General features: G+C 45.7%; 1 protein-coding gene across 4 annotated transcripts in view; it reads right to left on the reverse strand.

Moving 5' to 3' along the window:
* Positions 1–18,333, reverse strand: part of SYT16 (synaptotagmin 16) — an 84,104-nt gene that overhangs the window by 60,449 nt on the left and 5,322 nt on the right. For 2 of the 4 annotated variants that reach the window (XM_032789191.2, XM_032789189.1), the window contains exon 1: positions 10,978–11,055. The exons of 1 other annotated variant lie outside the window; for it this stretch is intronic. The gene's annotated coding sequence lies outside the window, so the exon portion shown is untranslated. Of the gene's footprint in view, positions 1–10,977; positions 11,060–18,333 lie in introns of those variants that run through there. One more of the 4 variants, XM_075065754.1, reaches the window with a different exon arrangement.

The raw sequence follows: 18,333 nt of genomic DNA on the forward strand, positions 1-18,333 counted from the left end.
TTGTCTCACCTAGAAACAACGACGAAACAGGGGTTTGAGGGGTAGTCTCTTTGTCCACCCTAGCCTCCTGTTCCTCAAAGGTCCCCTCGTACTGGGGGTTTGGTGGAGGAGACTGTGTAACCCTAGTTTCCTGGTGCAGCGGAGCTGGAAAATTGGCAAATTGCTGCCAATAAATCACCTAACAATCCCAGTATGGTCAGTATGCAGAGAATTTGTAATTTTTTGGTGCAGAATGCCCCCAGGAGTGAAAGATGGGGAAGAGCAAGAGTCACCATGTAAATTTCTACATACATGTGTCAAGCACTGATCACTGTAGTATCTGAGGGTACATCAGTCACACAGACTTTTGAAGACAGAGGAGCAGTATAAATGCTTTAACTCTCGAGCACTTCTCCCAAAACAGGATATCTCAGTAATGGGTGCAATATAAAACAAGGATCAGAAGCCGTAAAAGCTCTAGAACCCAAGCAGTGAATTCTGAAATTTCATATTACTCTCTTCACAGCTTTGCATGCAGCTAGCTATGTTTGGAGTTGTGCCAAGATTTGTTTTAAAAACTGATTTCCCAATAACAAAACCCATTTTTGTCAGGATATTTAGCCTCCTTTCTTTCTGATCCTTTGTCATGTGCGCTCCTTTTGTAAAAGAATGGCAACTATAAATTACTGTCCCCTGCAGTTATCATGGGAGGCGGGAGGGAAGAGTGATAGCAAGATCTATTGTGTAAGCTTGACATTAATTGTTTGTAACAGTTAGGAGCTGTTTCACGAATCCAGGCTTGTCTACAATGTAGAGAAATAATACGAAAACAAGATGAAAAATGTTTCTGCAATTCCTAAACGCAAACATTATGAAATAACATCTGCAGTACCACTGTTAAATCCAAGCAGGACAGTTTGATTGCAACCTGACCCCAAAGGGTTTATTCCATTCTGTGAGTTGCTCTGTGTGACTCAAACTACTTATTCCATATATAGGCACATTACTATTCTACTTAGATTGTAACCTCTTTGGGGCAGGGACTGTCTTTTTGTTCTGTGCTTATACCTCTTGGACAAATGTGAGAATTATCCTCAATATTTTATAAAGTATCTGCATGACTCTATATCAAGCACCTTTGCACTGCTACTCGTTGGGGGAAGAACTAATTTTTCTTCCTGGGATATGGGAGATCAGGTTAGGTATTTGACACATACAGCCACTAGGAATGTCTGGGCTAGAATCAACACATTTGTTGCAGAGGGAGCTGAATATGTGAACACAGCATGGTTTTGCAGCAGAAGGACAATGGACACAGGAACATGTGTTAAGAATTGGCCTCAGAGACACACCCACAGGGCTCTCTCTATGGAGAGACAAAGCAGGAATGGAGCATAGGGAAGCAGGCATGGCAAAACCTCTTTCATGCTAACCCAATGACATTCAGAGGCCACGTCTACACTACGGGATAATATCGAATTAGCTAAAATCGGTCTAATAAAATTGATATTATAAAGTCGAATGTGAGCGTCCACACTAGGCACGTTAATTCGATAGTGTGCGTCCATGGTCCATGGCTAGCGTCAATTTCTGGAGCGGTGGCACTGTGGGTAGCCATTCCGTAGCTATCCCATAGTTCCCGTCTCCCCCGCCCCTTTGGAATTCCGGGTTGAGAGCCCAGTGCCTGATGGGGCAAAATCATTGTCGCGGGTGGTTCTGGGTACAGCCTCACCCCTCCTTTGTGAAAGCAGCAGACAAACCGTTTCGCGCCTTTTTCCCTGGCGTGAACTGAGCAACGCCATAGCACGGCAACCATGGAGCCCTTTCAGCCTTTTTTTTTTCCCGGCACCGTATGTGTACTGGATGCCGCGGAGACAGAGGCGAGTACTCCAGCGCTACACAGCATCGATTTCATTGCTTTTGATGATGCAGAGGATGGTTACCAGTCGTTTGTCCGTCACTGCCGGAGGAAACTGCAATAGATGGCGGTTATCTCCCTCCTGTACTGTCCGTGCTATCGTGTAGTGCCCTGGCTGCAAATTTTTTGAACAGCAATATTGGGATTGACTCACTGGCAATGAGTCAATTCCTCCCTTGGTTTCTCTAAAACCAGAGTCCTCCTGCTGATCGTAGCAAGTGTAATAGAATCCAGTGTATCAGAGAGCACAGCTGCTCCGTGTCAGTATTAACAGGGGGCCTCCCGCAACAACCGTCACATTGCTTCCTTCTCCCCAACCTTCCTTCAGCTGCCATGGCAGTGCCCCCCCCCATTTGTGTCTGACAGTTTGTAAGGAATAAAAGATAAGAAACAGAGATTGTTTATGATACATTGGGGGGGGGCACTTGGAGGCAGCCACCCGGGGCTATGCAAGTCCAGCAGGACGGTACTCTATTTTGTTGGAAACCATAGGAGGAATTGACTTCATTGCCATTGAGTTAATCCCATTTTTGCTTTCAAAATTTTCCCCCCTTGTTCAGTGATGAGCTGGTATTGGCCGTATCTGTCCTTCTACTCGGAGTAACCAGGATAATTGCCTCATCGTATTAGCATTATTCAGGGATGGGGTTCTCCGGATGGTGGGCAGTCCTACCAGCACCGCTTCTACCCCAGAGAAGGGGAGTGGGGTGAGAGGAGCGGGTTACTGTCGTCATGCTGTGCATCGCTTCTCCAGCAGCATTCTAGTAACATAGGGGTGACATTTTGAAAGTAGTCAAGGACTGATTTTCTATTTAGCTTTTTCGTTCACTGTGGTGGGGGGGGAAGAGGCACTGAGGAGTGTTCCCTGAACCACGCCAGACACTGTTTTGATCTACAGACATTGGGACTCAGCAAGAATGCAAAGTAATTTTAAGAGACTGCTTGTGGATGTGGCGATAGCTGGAGTCTCTCAGATTACCCCCTCCCTCACATGAGCGTTCCATTTGAGTCTCTGGCTTCCCGTTACGCTTATACGCAAGCGCTGTGTATCTTGGAGTTTTTTTTTCAATGTTTTTGGCATTTCGTGTTCTGTAACGGAGCTCTGATAGAACAGATTGTCTCCCCATCGCCGTCAGATTCTGTATCTCCCGTTACCGGTTCCAGTTTGTGGAGCTCTTTGGATTTGAGACTGCTTTTGCCACCCGTTGGCTGATGCAGAGCTCATGCTGGGCAAGCAGGAAATGTAATTTCAAAAGTTCGCGGGTCTTTCTGTTTTACCTCCTGCTGCATCCGGAGTTTGCAGATTGTTGTGCCAGAGAGGTCAGTGGCTGCACTTGTGGTACCTTCCCGGAGGCCAATAACGTCCATTTCCATCCACACTTCCTATATTCCGAATGTAATTATCGAATTTAGCGCTACTCCTCTCGTCGGGGTGGAGTACAGAAATTGATTTAAAGAGCCCTTTATATCGATATAAATGGCAACGTCGTGTGGACGGGTACAGCGTTAAATCGATTTAACGGCCATTAAACCGATTTAAACGCGTAGTGTAGACCAGGCCTGAGTCTGTATTCCAGATAACTGGTAAACTGTTTCCTTCCTCTGCAAAGGCCTGTGTTGTGGATACTGAAGATACTTACTGAGAGCATTGTGCCCAGAAGTGGGGGGAGTCTCTCACAGGGGTCTGGCTTGGCTGGACTTGCTGCAGGGAGCCCCGGAAGGTATGTCGACACAGCAAAGAAAACCCGCAGTTGACCTGTGCCAACCGACTCGGGCTTGTGGGGCTGTTTCATTGCTGTGTAGACGTCTGGACTTGGGCTGGTGCCCGAGCTCTGGGACCCTCCCACCCTGCAGGGTCCTAGAGCCCAGGCTCCAGACCCGAGCTGAGACATTTACACAGCAATGAAACAGCCCCGCAGCCCAAGCCCCATGAGCCCGAGTCAGCTGGCACAGGACAGCTGCAGATTTGTCTTTCCTGTGCAGTCATGACCATACAAAGAGAGGGAGAGCTGGTGCCCAAAGCTCAGCTTCAGAGACAGCTGCGCCAACCCCGTGGGACACAGGGGATCCAGTACACAAAAGCATTACTCCCGGGAGATGGGTTAAAGCTCAGGGCATAAACCAGACCCATGAATCCACGACACCTACGCCTAGCACGATGGTGTCCTGGTCCACAAGTGGAACGCGTAGGTGCTAACACAATCAATAATTATGTTCTTGGGTAAATTTTAGGTCAGTGGGGAGTAGGGGGAAACACATCTGGACTATATTCTGTTGCCTGTGATATAGGGGAGGGCCAGATTCCAATCCACTGTCAGTGTAAATCAGGAGTATCTCCACTGAAGCGAGTTACATCAGTGAAAAATCAATTTGGGACCAGAATCAGGTCTTTAGAAATTCTCTGACCATGGGTCAAATGAGCACAGCAACCGGATGGTTCGTTTTTGAATAGTAACAAGAAGGTGGCATAGCAAATAACTTTCAGCATCTATGTGAGTGTACATGTGCTCACCCGCACACACAAGGGCTCTCATCCTATTTTCATAGTGCAGACGCCATATAATTAGACCGACTGACTTCTGAGTCCCCACCCTTTGCAAGCACATGGCCTAGCTATCTCCCCTCTGCTCTGTGATCATGTAACAAGCCTGTGGCAATTGCTTGCATGGAAAAGTAACGCTAGGAAAGTACTGAAACATTTTTAGTTTCCTGTGATAAAGATTTTTTTTTTAACTTCTGTTGTTGCTTTCCTTACATCTCCCCCACACATCTGTGGAGCTCTAGGTGGCTGGCTCTCTGTGGACCACCAGCAAATGCTCCACAGTTAACACTGTGGGAATACACGCACACATTACGCCATATGCTACAGACTTTAGACACATATCTCTCCACTCCTTTTCACAATGCCCCTGAGGCATGGGTGGATCTTTAAGTCCCTGAACTGACCCATATGTCCAACCCCTCACCCTCTCACAATCCTCTTCTGTCACTATGCCTACAGAAATCAGACATCTAACACTGGCTAGACAGTGAGACAGACAGAAACAGTATGGTATTTATGTTCAAACACTTCATTAATAAATAGTAATAATAATGCCTAGCTCTTGCAAAGCTCTTTTCATCAGCAGATCTCACAGCACTTTAGTGACTATTGTTAGCCCTATTTTACACATGGGGAAACTGAGGCACAGAGCAGCGATGTGACTTGCCCAGTGTCAGCCAGCAGGCTAGTGGCAGAGCCAGGGATAGAATCCAAGTCTCCTGGATCCCAGAGCAGTGCTCTAGACATTACGTATGCTGCCTTTAAAAGAATTCAAAGCCACAGACCTATTCTAGACAACTGCGTAGCCTCATTGCAGTTACCCTCCTCCTTCCTCCCACTTACTGCTTGTTTCACTCACTGGTGCTGTAGTGCTTCCAATTAGATTCTAAGCTCTTTGAGGCAGGGACCATGCCTTTTTCTGTGACAACACAACACCAAGCCTACAGGGGTTCCGGTTCTAGGTGCTACTGCTAATGTAAGCAATGTTAATAGCGACCATAACTGTATTGCTCTGGAAAGACACAAATCTCTTTCACTATTGATTGTGCTGTTGGAGGAAGACAGTCTACACAGCTTGTAAACTGAGTGTGCACATTACTGCCACCATTTGCTTCCCCTTTCTCTTCCACATTCATGAGTAGGCATAAGGGTTAGCTTGGTGTCAGTACCAGATGGTCACAGCCTCTGCTCCCAAGACAGGTTCCATGGAGGACTCAGACAAAAGGACACACTGAGAAAGCAAGAGAAAAATGCAGTGTTGCCAACCCTCGTGATTTTATTCCAAGTCTTGTGATATTGGGTGTTGTCCTTAAATCCCCAGTTCCTGCAGTCAAGTAACTATGTAAGAATTTCAGCTTTTTTTTTTTTTTAAAGGAAATTTCTATCCCCTGTGGCTTAGAAGAAAAGCATGAAAACACAATCTGAGGCACTCTAAGGGTTAAAAAAAAAACCAAGAAAATAAAAATCAACCCCACACCCATTTTGTTTACTTTTGATTTTAAGCTGTCTCATGATTTTTTGGGGGATGCAACTTGTGATTTTTGAATGCTTGTTGTTGGCAATATGAGGAAAAGGCAGAATTCTGTCATTTTTTGCTCTGTAAATTGTGTAAAGCGGAGGTCAAGAGATCCCAATTTTCTTCTCCGGCCTTCAGTGTGGGCTGTAAGATTGATCATTCTGCTCCACTTTGGAATAAGTCACATCAATATTAAAAAGTGCTAAATCGAGATACAACACAAAGTGGATTGTTTTCTTTTATGAGTCACAGCACTGCAGCTTGTGGCTAGATACGGCTATGTACACAAGGGTTTGCCCTATGCTTGCTACATATTCCCGCAAACAAGCTGGTTTCGATCATGAACTTTGCAGCTGAAGTGCACTGCTCAGCACTGCATGTTGTAAACTTTCACCACTTCGAGGGTAAAAGTCACCCCATGCGAAGGGCCTTTGCAGCACTGTACACCATCCAACTAGAGCTCACTTGAGACTAAAGTGGTGCAGAGGTCTTGTACTGACCCTCTGCACAGGAACAAGATTCACCCTGCTTGTACTGTATAGATCAGAGGTTCTCAAACTGTGGTCCGTGGACCACCAGTGGTCCACGAGCTCCATAAAGAGGGTCTGCAGATAATTCCCTCTAAGGTGCGCACCTGAATGGCTGGAACACAAGAGACTAAGGGACCACCCATCTAATTAGTGGAGCCGCGCAGGTGTGATTCCACTAATTAGGTGCCTGCAACCTGAAGAAGACGCATATGTAAGTGGGGGGGTGGCTTTCGGGGGAATAGAGAATAGGTGGGAGGGGACAGTAGGGTGAGAAAAAAAAGCGGGGGGGGGGAGGAATCTGGGACATGCAGGGCTGCGGCTGCTAGAGAAAGAGGCGACTTTCCCCAGCTCCAGAGCTGTAGATGCTGGGGAAAGATGGTCTTCCTTCCCAGCCTCAGCTCTGTGGCTGCTGTGGCAGGGGAGATACCCACCTCCTTCCCAGCCCCAGCTAGGAGGCTGCTGCAGTGGAGGAGAGAGGGCACGTCCATTGCATTAGAAAGGTAGGACTACTGATATTAAAATCCGAGTTGTGTGCTTTTATTTACAGAACAAAATAAATTATTATGAAGTTTTTTATATAGTGCTATTATCCAAAGCACTTTACAATAGTTAGCTAACAATACAAACAACATTTGGGAAGATCAGTAAGTGATCCGCCGAGACCCTCAGCAATTTTCAAGTGGTCCGCAAAAAAAAAAAAGTTTGAGAACCAATGGTACAGATCAAAGGGATAATATTTCCTCTTCCCCCCTCAACTCCTAGAGCAATGGCTACCAGCTCCTGGAGGGAAACTGCACGTTAACCAGGAGCGGCGCCAGGGTTTCTGACGCCCTAGGCGGACGGCCATTTCGCCGCCCCCCGCGGCTCCAGTGGAGCTGCCACAGTCGCGCCGGCGGGCGGTCCACTGGTCTAAAGGCTCCGGTGGACCTGCCGCATGCATGACTGTGGTAGGTCCGCCAGAGCCGCCACAGCAGCGGACCGTCCGCCGGCATGACTGCGGTAGGTCCCCAGGAGCCACGTGCCGCCCCCCCCCCCGGCAAAATAGCGCCCCCCAAAAATTCTGGCGCCCTAGGCCATTGCCTAGGTCGCCTAAATGGTAGTGCCGGCCCTGATGTTAACCATGCTAAGGCTTAGCAACCCAGCAGTTAGTCCCAACTCCTTCTGTTCAGCTGTATACACTCTAACTCAGAACTGCTCTTGGCTGCTCCAACATGGCTTGGAGTGCACACACACTTGAAGAGAGACAATCAGTGGCAAAGCATCATGGTCCAGAATGCAGCTCATCATTAAGGTCAGAAAGAGGGACTAGAGTACTAGACACAAAAGCCTCAAGTACCACAAGCGACACTCATTGCGTACCAGTAATTACGAGTCATTGTTCTGGAGTTCCCTAAAGGGTTTTCAATTAATACTTTTTTCCATAAAGATTCTTCAAGTGTATTGTTCCTTTCAGAAAGAGACAGGCCCCTCTATTACAATCAAATTAGGGCTAAAATGGCCAGATGTCTCTCACAGATTCACAATGATGAAAACATGTACTTCACTCAACTCCTTTTGCCACTGTACAACCAACTTCAGTCAAATCTTTGTTCAGATTCCGGGCACTGGAAGACACTCATTATATATATGAGGCTAACATGAGAACCTACAATGTATGAACCAGACAGATTTATTTTTCCTTCCAACTTTATTTTTATTGTTAGCTAGGTCAACATTCAACAGCAAATCCAGCAAGGATACAGGTGAAGATTGTCATGTACATCAAATTCAGAGAGCCATTAAACTTCTTGGGCGAGATTCTGAACTTATTCTCAATGGTGTAAGATCTGAGTTACTTCATTGCAGTCCATAAAGGTATTCCAGATTTACAGCAGTGTACTGAAGATTAAAATTTGATTCCTTCCACCTGCCCTTCAATTTGGCCAACCAATTTCAATAGCTGACAGAAGAACTGTTTCAGCCATTCCAAATGCCACCTGAAGTGGGGTGGCTAGATTTCACTATTTCACCATATCTGCCCATCATTTACTTACTACCATAACAATTTACATCTTAACAATGAGAAGCAGGGTTTTTTTAAATTGAATTTGGCCCTTTAATAATAAAGGCAACCTTCCACCAAGAAGAATAAAGAAGAGAACTGAAAAACAGAATCACAAGTAATTTATATACTGCATATACTGTAATAATATATACCCATACACATACATATATACAGACTCATTTACCACAGCAAAAATCAAATTCCTTGGTAGAAAAAATTTTTACTTGTTAGCAGTAATATTTGGAAATTTCCTTAGTTATACTAACTACAGCTATCTCATAGAATGATTTCATCATAAACCACAGCTGCCCTGCTAGAGTCAGACCACCTGGCAACCCCATCATCAGCCTATATGCTAGGCTTCTGCAACTGCCATCTGATGTGATATGTAACCATTAGGTTTTGGTCTATTTTTTCATATTTATGTCTGTAAGAAATCCTGGTTCTTTTGCAAGCATGTCTTCTATTGGTCTTAAAAATACCTATATATCAAAATTAACCTAACCGTAGAAAAGGTGACATTTTGAATCACTCTAACTTCAACTTTTCATGACTGTTTTACTTTGTGTAGGAGAACATAGGCTCCAACAGTAATCTCCCATTGTAATTAATGATTACGATGTACTCATCTATGGTATCAGATTTAGCACCTCATTAATGTGTATGGTATTTTGCTTGTACAGCACAGCTGTAGTTAAAGTTGAATTAGTGTTTCCATTATAAACCCATGTTTTCAAGGGTTTATTACTCAGTCATAGAAAATTTACTTTGAAATGAAAATTGCCACAGAGTGCTTCAGCTTGGCAGCAATTTTATGCCTTCAGAATTTGGGAGGGAAAAAAATCCACCCTGTTTATTAATAATTCACATTTTAAAAGGCATCGTAAATACGTGTTTGCATGATAGTCTTTGACAGCTCCAAAGAACGTTGACACCTACACATTGCTGAGAGATGTGTCATTTTTTTAAAAAAAAAAAGCCACACTCTTGTACTACTTGCCAGAAAAAAACTAAAGACTTAAAAATAATACTGTTAAATTTCTTTTAACACAGAAAAATCTATGCTTAAGTCACGTTAAATTTATGACACAGAGCCCCAAAAGAAAAGGAAAAAAATGACATGCAAGCTGAGCCCTTCATTCTGGATGTGTCCCAATGGCTTTGTTACTAAAAAGATTTACTGGCAGGCTTAACCACATTGATAAGTAGTCCCATTAACTTCCGCGTCAACTTGTGACTAAGCATTTGTTTGCTTTTTATTAAGGCCTCAGTGTGGGTGGATCCTGGCCAACTGGATATAGCTACAGTGCAGTCCATGAGGTTTTATACAGGTCTGTGGCCAATCCACAGGAAGAGAATTGCAGGATTGAGACCTAAGTGTTAATAGGGTTAGGCCCTTCTGTAACTAATCTTGAAGATTGGGCAGCTTGCACCATCATTTAATTAAAAGCACACTGAAGGATATATTCTGGCAGATAAACCCAAACACATGTAAAATGCAACCGACTTTGCAAGCAAAATCTGAAAAAAACATTAAAGGCAGGTCATATTTTAGCCTAGCAGCTTGGCAGTGCCTCTTTAAGTGTTCATATATATTTAAAAATATATATTGTAGAACTTTCTGATACATGACAGGTAGCTTCTATGAAATGTCCCCCATTATTGGCATTAACATCACCCTAAAGAACATTTACTTAGCATTTTTCCTTCCCATCAAAACATTTAGGAAGCTACTGGCCAGATTTGCATGCAGTTCAGCACCTCCCACTGAGACACCGAAGGTCAGATTTTCAAAAGGACTTACAAGCTCCCAATGTAGCCACATATTCAGGTGCCTAAACAGGAGCAGAGCTCTTCTGAAAAAATCAGTCTGGTTCTGTTGTAGGAGCTGAGCACGTCTGAAAATTTCAGGTTACGTGCTGACGTTCTTAGGCTAAACAAGAAAAGTAAAACTCCCCCATAAGCCTTCCCTGCAAGCTATAGTAACTCTGAGTGTCATCGCAGATCTGTTTAATATATGTTTCTGGAATGGGACTAATGCAGGATGATATGTATGAGAGTTAATGTCAGGAAGTCAGGATGAATGCATCCTACACTGAGCAAACAACATTCCCATTGCTCTGAGGAAATGCCAGAAATGCCCAGATTTGTCTGCTCTTTGCACTACCAAAGCACTCCCACAAGATAACAATGGAAAAATGTGTTTTCTCCAACCTTTTCTTCCATCTTTCAAGAGAACATTGTTCAGGACAACAAAGAGGATGGGTCCCTTGTAGCAATGCTGTATTCATTATATCTGCTGTTAGAGGTCACACCACCGCACCTCAAACCCCAGCTATTTTCCACACAAACAACACTAGACACCATAAAATGGCTCTACTGTTTTCTTAATCAAAGCCTCAGTGAGTTTCTGTACATCAAAGGCACAGAGATAATGACGATGCTTACCCAGGCCCTCATGAACCCTCGACCTCTCTTTGTAGTGTTTTCGTCTCCTTGGTTGTTCCAAGCATGGGAGTCCACCGATCTTTTCGAAGCACAGTTTCTTGTTGATTAAGAGGAAAAGGACTGTGAGGAGGACAATAAAGACTCCAACTGCAGATAAGAAACCAATGGCCTCTGGAGGAACTAGTGACAAAAACAAAGAAATAAAATATTGCAACTGGAAATGCCTGTCCCGGAGCAAAGTGTGGTTAACTCACCTCCATGCCTGCACCCCACACCCATGCCCTCCCAAATGCATAAGAAGCCAAACTCAGCAGAATGCAGCTTGTAGTTAGTGGGTGCAAACCCCATATTGGGCCAAATCTACTGGTGACATAAACAATGGGGTAAATTACACAATGAGTCTGATTCTGCTCTCCCTCTGGGTCTGATTCATAGCCCAATGAAGTCAATGGAAAGACTCCTCTTGACTTCCACAGGCTTTGGCTCAATCTAATGTATAAACCAGTGAATTCCATTAACTTCAAGAGAATTACTACCAATTTACATGGGTGTAATCAGGATCAGGCTCATTGGGGGTAAGTTGGTCATAAACCATTCATACACGGCCATATGAAAAGAAGGAATGCTATGTCTTAAGGGTGACAAAACAGCACTCATCATGTCGGACGGAAATTGAAGGAGAGATTGCATTTTCCTTGGGGAGGGTGAGGGAAGTAAGTGGCTGAACCTCTTGGCAGACAGAGAGAGGTACTGAAGGCAAATACCTTTGGAAATGTTTTACACTTCCTCCAAAAATACATAAGACCGTCACAGATGGAAAATGTCTCTGGTATGGGAGAATTCCTTTGCCATTTACTAAGAACCTGGTAAATGTGTCTGTCTCTTCAATGTATCCTGTTAAAATGTTTTTCCTCCGTTGAAATAAAACACAAGCTCCAAAATCAAGATTACTACTCTTAACAATACAAGGCCACATCGCCAGCAGGTGTAACTCGTTGCCGACTTCAGGCCTGGACCTAAATTAACTAGTGACATCACTGGCAATAGCTCAGCTGAGAAAGTGGCCCTGTAAGGCAACATTTTCGTGTCAAACTGTAAAGGAATATTCTCTTATTTCTGCTCGTTGCATTCTGCCTGTGCCATTGGCTCTGGAAAGAATTAGAGATGCTAGCAGAAAAGCTTTTAAAGCAGTCTCACATCACGTGCACTGAAATGCCAAAAGCAAGGACAGACATTACGTAGATCAGCTAGTACAGGTGGCAAACACACATATGTCAGAAAGCATAAGCACGATCTGCAAAATAATTCAGCATATTATTCCAGTAATTCCTATTAACATCAGATGGCTGCGAAGTTCAATTGCACAGTTCAAGTCAAAGACCCCATCAAAATGAAACATTGGTGGCATATGTTGATTTTGAAGCTATGGCTTACTGAAGAGGCAGGCAGCAAGAAACAAGATAACCAGAGTCAGTGCAGCATGTCATGTACTCAACTAGATGTTTACAAGATTTGACTGAGCAAGTATTCAGGGGTGAAGGGGACTGAATTGTCTTCGGTTCCTATAGTGACAGCAGGTAGTGGGACCACAGGAGGGAGGGTAATAAACAACAAACTGATGTGGCTAATGAGAAACAAAAAAATCACAACTTCTCAGAAGCAAGCCACACTGAAAAAACACTAACATTGCTTGGAACGAAACCTGGCAAAGCCGAGAAATGCCAAGGTAAAGCAGAAGCTGGCAGGTTTCTTCTGATCTTGCTCACACCAGTCTGAACAAGCAGTAGCTCCCTCCAGATCTATGCTTTACTTGCCCTCTTCTCCCTAGGCACTGAGGCACATAACTGGTCCAGTTTCACCATGCAATACTGATCTTTCATACCAGTCCAGCAGCAAAAAAGGGTCGGTCTGTAAAGAGAACGAATCTCTCAGCCAGGAAACCATCCAGGTGTACAGGCTCCCCTGGATGGCTTTCTTGTACCAGCCCTGCCCCTTCCCACCTCTACTGCATTCCCTTGTGGAAGGGGTATCCTGGGGCATGGCCATGGAAGGAGGTGGGGCAGCGGTGCCATTGCACCCTTGCTATTTTCACCGGCTGCAACAGCCCTTAGGTGGCCATGGTAGCTAAGCAGAAGTCACAACAGCCTTGTGGCACAACCCTGGAATCAAAAGAGGTGTAAGGTTCCTCCTTTGCCCTCCCCCCGCTGACCCCTTTCCTTCGCCGAATACTGCTCTGGCAGAAGAAAGAATTGCGGCCACGTATGCAAGCTCTCCTTACCCTTTCGTCCTCTGAATGTTTCAGCTGGCATCTTTGGGGTATAAGTTTAACTTAAGTTTCGAGTTGGAGACTCGACCACAGGGTTTTTTAGTGATTTGAGGGGGAGGGAGTGATGTCTAATGGCTGCAGGAGGAGACGTTATTGTCATGTATTAAACTCTGAGCAGGACACAAAATGACGAATGCCCAAGGAGCTTCCAACCTGTCAGGCTCTCGGGCTCTGGCCACTAGACCTTGGGCTTGGCTAAGTCACTGAATCTCTCTGGCTGAGTCTCCATTAAATGGCTTCCATTTTCTCCTGCTGACAGGGCTTCAGTCTGCCTCCAATGTTCTAAAGACTGTGCAGTCTAAACCTGCTCAGAGCTGGTGTAAATGTCATGTGATAAACACGCCAACACTGCCTTGTCTACAGTAGGGCTCCAATCACTGCACTCTGTGGTGGGGCTACCAAGTTGCTAAGAAGCGGGTCAGCTTCCGGAGGGGGAACGACGGACCACAGTGCAGACAAGATATCTGGGCCTCAGTTTGTGGCCTGCATAGAACAACTTCTCACTGTGGCTGTGTGAAAGGACTGTTGGGAAGCTCTGGGCCAAGTATCCACCCAAACTGGGGTGAAGCTGCTCTAATAGTGGAGGAGGTTATGCCCCACAAATACAGGTTTGAGAGGCTCTTCTTCTCACACTGGCAAGGAGAGAGTCAATACACATATCTGCCTGTTTGCTGCCAGGGAGAAAAGGGGCAAGACGTGTGTGGAAAGGGGCAAGACATGTGGGGGGCATTCATGCTGCAGGGGCTGAACGTATTCCAGCAACAAACTGCAATAAGAGTCATGGGGAAAACCAGGGCAGGTCTGGTCTCCCCTATCCCTGGACAGGTTAACTGCAAAGGTGGGAGGCATCTGCCATCAGAACTCATCAAAAGCCTCTTCTCCTGCATGTGGAAACCCTCAAGTTACTTGTGCCGGGTGCCAGCAATTTGTGCCTTAGTGCATGTGAGCAAGGTGCACGATAGCATTTGAATGCTGTACCTGGGAAGAGACAGTCAGATCAATGCACCTGATGGCCAGTTGGAATAATGTGTTGTGTGGGTAGCCCAGCTCATGCTGTATGGTATGCACCTCAATCAGCACAAAAAATAAAGCTCCCCACACACCTGTGTGTGTATCCTAATTGCTTTCCAGATTTCCCAGCCCTTCTTTCCTGTCATTCTTCAGCTGATGGGTTATTCTTCAGACTCACACCTCTGGGCTGAAAGCAAGTGTGAGAAATTGCACCAAAAGTTTTTCCGTTTTTGGTGTTTTTTGCACTTATGTTACCTTACCCAAAAGGTTATGAAGGACAGGAAAAAAAGTTTGCACTACCACTGTTTATATACCATCATAGGAACTTCACAGACAAGTGAAAAGGAGCAGATTTTGACCAGAGTGGGTACGGCCTACGTTAGACAAAAGAGATGACAGAGCCTTGGAGCAAGTAAAGAAACACCATGACAGGAAACGTGGTCTTGTGGTTAAGGCACTGCATGAGGACTCAGGAGATCTGTGTTCTGTCTTTGGCTTTAGCACTGAGCTCCTGTATGACCTTGGGGAAGTCACTTCATCCCTCTATGCCTCAGTTCCTTTTCTGTAAAGTGGAGATAATCATACCCCTGCTACCTGCCAGCCATGTTGTGAGGATAAACTAATTTAAAAGGAGAGGCATGCACACATACTCTGGTGGTGGAGCTATGTAAGCAGAAAGATTACACTACGAGATTGAGATGTGCTTTCGTATAGACACACTCCATTTTGTCACCCACACACACACCTTTTTAATTAAATACTTTAATATGATAGTGGGTGCAAATTAGCTCTCCAATTGAACACATTGTTTTTGCACACGCAATTGTGCATGCACTGTCTAGAAAACCGGAACATACCATTTGAGGGGATAAATCTGGAGAAAAGGAGGTCTGTGATGGAAGTGAGATTTATAAGTGATATCTGAAGGCGGATATTCCAGTCACAGGGTGTTACAATCCTGTAATTACGGTACCCGCACTAGCAAACTATCCTAGCATTATAGGGAATGACTATACGGTGCAGAGAAGGAAATGTCCAGTACACCAGGGGTAGAATCCTGGCCCCACTGAAGTCAAGAGGAGCTTTATCCCTAACTTCAATGGGAGGGTCAGGATTTCAAGCCCGCTGTTTCACATCCATTTTAGAAACACACTGAGCTCCTTCAGCTAGAACAGGAAAACAAACAGTGGAAGTTTCTCAGAGCACCTAACACATACATAGTACTTTCAGTGGCTGGAGAGTGTACAGTGAAAAATCTTATTCCAGTTCATCACAGCTGGCCTCCCAAGGACTAAATTCTGAATAAAATCTTATTCCAGACAATGGTTCTTTAATTCCAATTGATTCCAAGCTTTCTACAACAGGAGTGTTTACTGGTACTTTTTAATTACAAACCCCCCATAAATTGTCTGTTTTACTGTCTGTGCTAATTACATTTCATTATATATTTGGAGTAAGCTATTATTTTCCTGTTGGTTCCCATGGCATTCTTCATTATCAACTGCTAATTGTCTACTATGCACATAGGATTGCGAACTAAGTAGGCTGCTGTGTGGGCAGAAGTTCCAGGAAAAACTGCGTAGCATTAGAAATGAGCATTATTATTATTGTGGCATATTAGAAAGTTTCCACCTACTTGCATGCCCACATAATTTGTTGCACATCATCCCTATCAACAATGTCACTGTGCAACGAAGGATGAGAGGCCATCTGTACTGAGCTTTATGCTTGGCAATTATCAGCAGCTATCAAGGGAAGATGGTGTGGGGCCAAATAACTGCTGCAGTGACAGTGGAGGTACAGGTCTGTCAGTGGCACACAGCGAGGGCCCTTTAAAGGGCTCCGTTTAACCTTTGCCTACAGCGCAGGAAACCCAGGATGTAATCTGGGATCATCCCATCTGTCTGCAGGCCAGGGTCAAGTTCATAAAGGAAAATAGTTCAATGCATGCATTCTGGAGTGAATTTACAGAACAAACTGGCTCAGGGGTTTTCGTTCACCAGTGCTAATGCTAATTCGATTTGAACAACATCCTGAAGAATCCATATCTATGTGAGCTCAGGAAGCGCTATGGAGGCTACTAAAGCAACCGCCAGAGTATGCAGAATTTCACAAATTTAGGTCAAGATAAGAGTTTTAGGAGCAACTTCCTTACAAAGCAAACTGCTATGCCAGGGAGCACACATGACTGATGCTTTGAGCCACGGTTATCAGCATGGAGCAGGTGGTACTTATATTCATGTGCGTTGCATACACAATGTACAAACACTTCAGAAATAAAATGTGTTTTCACAGGATTGCAGCTCTCTTCTGATATCTATCTCAAACAAGACAGAGCCTGACCCTTCACAGAAGCTCTCACACCAGGATGAAATGGTTGCATAACTCTTCTGTAAATATATTACCAGAAATGAAATCAAACAGACCAAATTCAGCCTTGGGGTGGGAGGGTGCAACTCCCATTTCACGTCGCATTTCACCCAGGCTGAATTTGGCTCCATGTATTTTTATGCACTGCTTCACGCCCCAGATAGCAGGATGCCTCTCTGTCCCTTCATACAGGGACGATGAGTCTGACTCTGTTCTAATTGAAATCAGTTGCAAAACTCCCATGGTCATCAATGGGAGTAAGGCCAATCTCAGTGGCTTTGTTCTTGGTAATATATTTGCAGGCCACCTTTGAAGGATGATGTTGCTTTGAAGGGGAGCTATGCTTGGTTGCAGACATAGAGTAATAGAGATAATAAGATAACTTCTATCTATCTCAGGTACTTGTATAATCGTTGTCATCATAGGATCTGAGCACCTCACAGTCTTCATTTTATTTATCCTCACCACTGCTGTGAGGTAGGGCAGTGCTGTTATCCCCATTGTACAGATGGGAACTGAGGCACAGCGAGGCTAAGTGACTTGCGCCAAGTCACCCAGGAACTCTGGAACAGACCCAGATCTCCCAAGTCCCAGCCCACCCTAACCTCAGGACTATTCTTTCAGGCAAACAAGAATACACCTGCAGGTGGTTACAGTACAGCACTTGGCTTCCTATTTGGAACTGTTACGAAGAACATTTTCAAGTTAACCACTGTCCCCCTCTGTAGCAGGGTGGTTACACGCTCCTGCCCTGCGGGGCTTGAAACAGCCCAGGAGAGAGCTGGGGAAGGGAGCAAAGCCCGGGCTGACTGGGGGAAGTGGCTGCAGCTGGGGCCATGCCCCACACTAACCCGGGCCTCAGGGCCTGTGCAACCCATTAGGCAACCTAGGTAGTCATCTGGGGCGCTAGCATTTGCAGGGCGGCATTTCAGGTCCTTCAGTGGTGACCGCGGAGGCCAGATCTTCGACCGCCCCGGTCGTTGGTAGCATTTAGGTGGAGGAACCTGGGGCAAGGAGGATGCGGGAAGGGCCACCTGCAGCAAGTAAGGTGGGGCGCGACACGCAGGGGAACCGCTCCCCTTCCCAGCTCATAAGCCTGGGAGGCGGGAGAAGTGGAGCGGCGACGGTGTGTTCAGAAAGGAGGTGGAGCAGAGATAAGCTGGGGCAGGGAGCTGCTGCATGGCTCCCCGGGCCGGGGGGAGCTGCCGCGGAGGGGTGGGACACCTGGGAGAGGGGCGGAGAGCTGCCACAGGGCTCTGTGGGGGGCAAAACATCCTTGCACCCGCTCTGCAGGCCTTATAAGAAGGCCAGGGCAGTCAGAAGCTCAGGAGTTTCTCTCTGCTTATAGAGAGAGAGAAGGGTCTGGCTGCTAGGGAGCTGAGCAGGGTACTGGGAGTGGAGCAGGGCTAGGGGAAGGCTAGAGGAGCTGGGGAGCTCTGGCCTAGGAAAGCCCCAGCTAGAGAGAGAGGCAGCAGGTCCAACCCAGCCTTGCCTGTGATGAATGACGTATTCTGCAGTCTGTCCCAGGGAGTGGGGCTAGATGGTGACTGACAGTAGCCTTACACTGAGGTAAGGTGGGGTTAGTGGGTGGGGGTTCCTCTGGGTGGAGAGACCCAGAGTGTGGGGGTACTGCCAGGGGGGCAGAAACC

This window comes from Chelonoidis abingdonii, chromosome 4, assembly GCF_003597395.2.
Source record: "Chelonoidis abingdonii isolate Lonesome George chromosome 4, CheloAbing_2.0, whole genome shotgun sequence".
Lineage (NCBI taxonomy): Eukaryota > Metazoa > Chordata > Testudines > Testudinidae > Chelonoidis > Chelonoidis abingdonii.